This window comes from Lupinus angustifolius, chromosome LG15 (assembly GCF_001865875.1).
Source record: "Lupinus angustifolius cultivar Tanjil chromosome LG15, LupAngTanjil_v1.0, whole genome shotgun sequence".
Classification (NCBI taxonomy): domain Eukaryota; kingdom Viridiplantae; phylum Streptophyta; class Magnoliopsida; order Fabales; family Fabaceae; genus Lupinus; species Lupinus angustifolius.
The window spans coordinates 8,520,933-8,526,729 of NC_032023.1; positions in this window are offsets into that span (position 1 = coordinate 8,520,933).

Consider the following 5,797-nt stretch of genomic DNA (forward strand, 5'->3'; position numbering starts at 1 on the left):
TCTGACTTATATTTTGTTGTTTCTTGTGTACTTCGTAGAACATTGTTTACTATCTTACTTTGCCATATGTTGAACAATGTTATGTGCTATTGTGTGACAATTTCTATTATGCATTGCTTCTTCTGAAATTTATATTAATATCCATATAGATAGCATAATCTATGAGTTTTGCCAAATGGAATACACAAAAACTGTCATTTTAGCTAAATGTTAATTTGCTTAATCGATTAATTACAGCAATAATCGATTAAGTGCAGTTCATGTTTTCAAAATTGAATATTTTGTAAATCTGTTAATCGATTAAAAGACTGCATAATCGATTAACTTAGTAATATATATTTTTTCTCTTTCCATACTTTTGACTATTCATTTCACGGTATAAACATTACTTTTTTATCATGCCAAAATGGGGAGAAAGTTTATGTTGTTTCAGTTTTGCAGATTGTACACATTGCTTCCGTAGAGCTTCCTAGTAAATAAATCTCACGCATGGATTGAGGGGGAGAATACATTAAGGGGAAGCAACACATAAAATCGAAAGTCGACATTTGAATCAACATTTACAAAACCAAATTTTTTGTCATCAAGCCATTCAAACTGTGTAGAAACACAAGATTTTGTCATCATCAAAAAAAGGGAAGATTGAGGTTACATCTTTGCAATATTACATAGTTTTGATGAAGACAATGATACAAACCCAAGCTTGAAGATGAAGACAACTTAACAAACAATAGAGCCAAGATTCAAAGCCTCAACATCAAGGAAGACTTAGGTTAAGTGTTTTATTTCTTTAGAGTCTTAAGATGTTTTCTTAGGAGTCTAGGCTAGGTGAACCAGAATGGGAGTCTCACAAAATTAAAATTGAACAACTTAACATAAGAGACTTGCATTCATACAAACATGATCATGCATCTACATATTGATTTTAATGCATCAAAATCTTATATCTTTTGAAAATCATATATCATGCATACACATATACGTAGAAGGTTCATCATACATTAAAGAAACTACTTTTCAACACAGTTAATCAATTACATCATGTGTTAACCGATTAAATGCTAATGGGAACCCGTTAATCGATTAATTATGGGATTAATCGATTAACAAAGTTATAGTAGCTAAAGATTTTAATTTCTTGGCGTCGTTAATCTATTAAGCATTACTTAATTGATTAAACAACGTAGAAATCAGTTTTATATAAAAATATATTTTTCCCATTTGCTCATAATCAATCAAGGCTTGAAAATTGCAGTGATTAATTTCTAAATTCATTTTGAGTGAAATTAGTGTTGTGTGAAAAGTTTTTTAGCTTTCTAGATACATGAAAGTGAGATATGGTAGTTTCAATTAAGAATTATCATTTTGTGCTTTGATTTTTTAAAACCAATTTTCAAAATCCTAGATAAATCACACAATTTTCAGTTCATTCTTTTGTGAGATTTCTAGTTTGGCTTTAGTGTTGTTTTGGATTGTTGGATTTGCACAATTAAGGTGCAATAACAACTTGTAAACTTGTAACCTTTTTCTTGAGTTGTCTTGGTGTATTAGTGTCACTGTGTAATAGTCCAAGAAAGTAGTATTGTATTGATTAGAAGTGTGTTTTTTTTAAATATTTGACTTTCATTAGTGAAGAAAAATCTCCCAAGACCAGAAGGGGAAGCATGAATGTAGTTTGCAAGTGGACCCACAAATGAACCATGATAAAATTGGCATCACGAGTTTTCTAGCTCTTATCTTTTAAGTTATGTCAATTTACGATTTGTTTAGCAAGAATTAATTTGCTTACTAAGTTTACTGCTTGCTCTAATTCTGTGATATTAATTAGGCATAAATTTGTTAAGTCTTGCATCTGAAGTGATTGAAATTTTGACTAACTTTCTATTCAAGAAAGAAAAGAACAAGGTTAATCAATTAAACTTGTGCATAATCAATTAAATTTTTGCATAATCAATTAAACTTGTGCATAATCAATTAAATTTTTGCATAATCAATTAAACTTGTGCATAATGAATTAAACGATGCTGTCATTAATCAGTTAAGGGACTGTATAATCGATTAAACTAATAGTTTTCTGAATATCTCATTAATTGAAAAATCAGCTAAAATATCTCGCTATACCTATTCATTCCCCCTCTAGCCGACCGTTAGCCCTTGTTATCCAACATAGTGATGACTCATAGCAAATCAAAGTAAACATCTAGCCCAATGGCAATTACAAAGCATGTATAAATTTATTACTTTGCTTCTTTAATTTATTTTTATTTAATAATAATATTTGGTATTATATTACTAGAAAAATAAACTAGAGTAATTTGAAATCAAAATTATTCCTTTAATGGTATATATTTAAATTCCAAAATGAATAATAATTAAATCAGTTTCATGTATACTATAGTTGTCCGTTTTTAGTATTTAGTAATTTAGTAATAATATCAATTAAATAAGTTAGTAAATAATTGAAGTAATAAATAATGATAAAATTGGGTTTCTATGTAATTTTTTTATTTACAAATTAATTTTATATTATAACGCTCTTATAGAAAACTAATTATTTATTTTTATCTTAATAAATTTTAATTAAATTTTTATAGATGGTTATGGTTCGCGTCGTCTTAACTTCATACTAAAAGTGGGAAGTCGGTTTTTCACCAACACTATCTTTTTGCTAATAATTCAAATTAAGAAAAACTATTTTATTTTTAAATCCTATAAATTTTAATAGAATTTTTATAGTTCAGTTTTAGTTCAAGTTGTCTCTAACTTCCTTCAAAAGCGGGAAGTCGGTTATGACCAAGATCATCTTTTCGCTATTAATTACATTTAAAATTTATTTATTTTAGTCATTATATATTTAATGGATTTTTATAGTTCGATTATGGTTCGCATTGTCTCCAACTTCCTACCCAAAGTTGGAAGTTGGTCTACAACCAACATTATATCTTTGCTATTATTAGTTGCATTGACTTGAAGTCAGAACTACGTTTTCTAATCAGAACTAATATTTTTAAATCAATCAAATCAAATCAAATCAATCAATTAGTATTTTACTCAGAAGTCAGAACTACGTTTTCTTGATTTTCCTATTGAATCTAGGAATACTAGGAGCAAGATGATATCTTGTCAGACACAAACATAAAAAATATATTATTTTGTATATTAATTATTTTTTTGTTAAATAAACTAAGGGTATAAGTAATGTTCATGCAATTTGTAATGGTACCATTTTATTACGAGTAGAAGAGATGCTAATATCTTCTTCGGTCTATAATCGACTCTCGAGCTCAGAACTCAGGATTAATGACCATAATATTTAATTTGGGCATAAAAGAGAGTTTTCAATGTTTTAATAGCAAAAAAAATGTTGTAACGACTTCAAATCCTTTGGGCGAGGTCGAAATAGAGTTTAAAATCTTCTTAAGTCATGGAGCCAGTGTTCAATTGAAAATTGGGTTGTAGTAGAGCTATTTCATATACCTAATAAGTGAAACTATACTTGGTTTGTCCATCTTGCTAACAAGCTCAATTTCCAATTTAGGCTCAACTCATTTAGTTAATATAACAAGTCCGTCGAGCTAATTAAAGAGTAGAGTTTAGAAAAAAAGTTGGTGGTTTGGTTCATCATTACCAACCCAACAAGGTGAGTTTAACGCAGAGTTTTCCAGTCTAATCTCTATACCTGTCAAAATCGTGTAGGTTTGTAGTATATGATGGTTATAAAACATGATACCCAACTTCATTCTCATTAGGGTTGGTAAAATCTTGGAAAACTCATCCCACCATTTGAGTTTTTATAATTATATTATACTTTTAAAATATTTGGTTATTAATTACATCTTAATTTAAAAAATATATATAATAGAAATCAAGATTTAAAAAAATATTTAAGGTTAAATTCCTCATTTTGCCTTTTTTTATCCTCCGTAGAAGATTTAACCTCACATTTATTTACTTGGAAAAACCCTTGTTTGGGCTTCATATTACTTGTCTTTCTTGCAATGGATGGTCCAACTTGTTGTTCATTTTGCAGGATGGATTGCTTGATCCCCCGTTGTAAGTTGCAATCCTAAAAGTTGTTGCATGACTCTTTTGGCTCATTTGTTGTATCATGAGAGGTTGTCTTTAGATTGGAATCTAGAGCTTTCGCCCCTAGTGCACTACAGTCTTCACACAAGGCATTTGATGCACACACTACAATTATACTACGCTTCTCGACTTTATTAATTTACTTTTGCATGTCATGGAGTTTGACCAAGATCAATAATTTAAATTCATTCTTTATTTATGCATTGTTTAGGAGTGTGATTTTGGAGAGAAAAAGAAGAGAAAAAATGACTTTAGAAAGTCTTCCATTTGTTTGGGAGTTGGATGAAAAAGAGTACAAGGTTTTGGAGGATTTCTCAAGCCTTTTAAAACCCTTATGTGTCTATTTTTATATTTTCCCCAATTTGAGGTTTTTCAGAGAGAAAATATAAAAATACTTAAATAATTGTAGTAAAATAATATAACTATATATTATTGTTCATTTCTCATTACTAATTACATTTTTAAAGGGAAAAAAACATTCAAACATTATCATTAATTTATCCTCATCATCTAATAAATTTCATACTTCTAAACAAGATAGAGAATTGTCTTCCTTTCCTATTGCCTTCCTCCGCCTTCCTAACCTTTTATTTATCTCCTTTCTTTTCCCTCATCACTCTCAAACATACTCTAAATACATTATAGAAGATAAGATAAATTTAAGATACTAACGAGATAATATTAATTAAATTGAATGAGAATAAAATATGATAACAAAATTTCAAACATTGAGGTGTCAAATTAACTTACATATTTCTTGATTAATTACACTCATTTTTCAAATTTTAAGTTATGAAGGTGGACTAACCCTAAATTAGATAGTATTCTCACTAGAAATACATAACTTATATTCAATTGAACTCTTCTACTCTCATAATAATTTCACTCAAATAAACCTGTTACATATGTTTTGTAGCAATCCAATATAACCATCCTCAAAGGACTAACTCTATTATCATGAATTAGAACTTTAGTTCAATTATTATAGATAAAAATATTTAGGTTTTCCTAGATCCACAAAATGTAAATGAGCTGATTAACAAGTCTACATGAATAAACAAAATATAATATAAATCATAATACTCGATACAAGATAGAATAACTAATCATTCATTATCTAACATCAAAGGGCATAGCCCAACCTAAAAACTAATGCTACTACTCACTCATAATTACATACAAAAAATATAGAGATAAAGAAAGAACACCATCCAAGAAGAATGAGAACTTCTATAATCCTGATTGTCTCTCTAAAATTAAACTAAAAGTATTTCTAAATGTAAAGGATGCCTAAAACTGGACTAAAAATGTCCTATTTATATATGTATAACATGGGTCCAAGCCCACTAAATCATATAAGCAATTAGATAAGAGGGGTACGATACCATTATCATAGCTCAACAAACAAGCAGGCCATGGGCGCTCTTTTGCTCATTGGTTGATTCTTCTCTGCTCAAACCATGATTTTGTTTGGCAACGTAACCAAACTATAGTTTTCTCTGCAATTATGTCTCCAATTCTTCAATTTCTCTCTAGACAACACAATTGTAGTGTCTGAAGGTTAATATGCATGTTCATAACATACACTGTGGGAAATTATGGATATTTTTTGTTAAAATATGCATACACTATAATAGTTTAGACAAAACGGTTTGTAAAATTACCTCAGGAGACTGCGATGGCTTTCGAAAATTATCCTTCAAAAGTATGA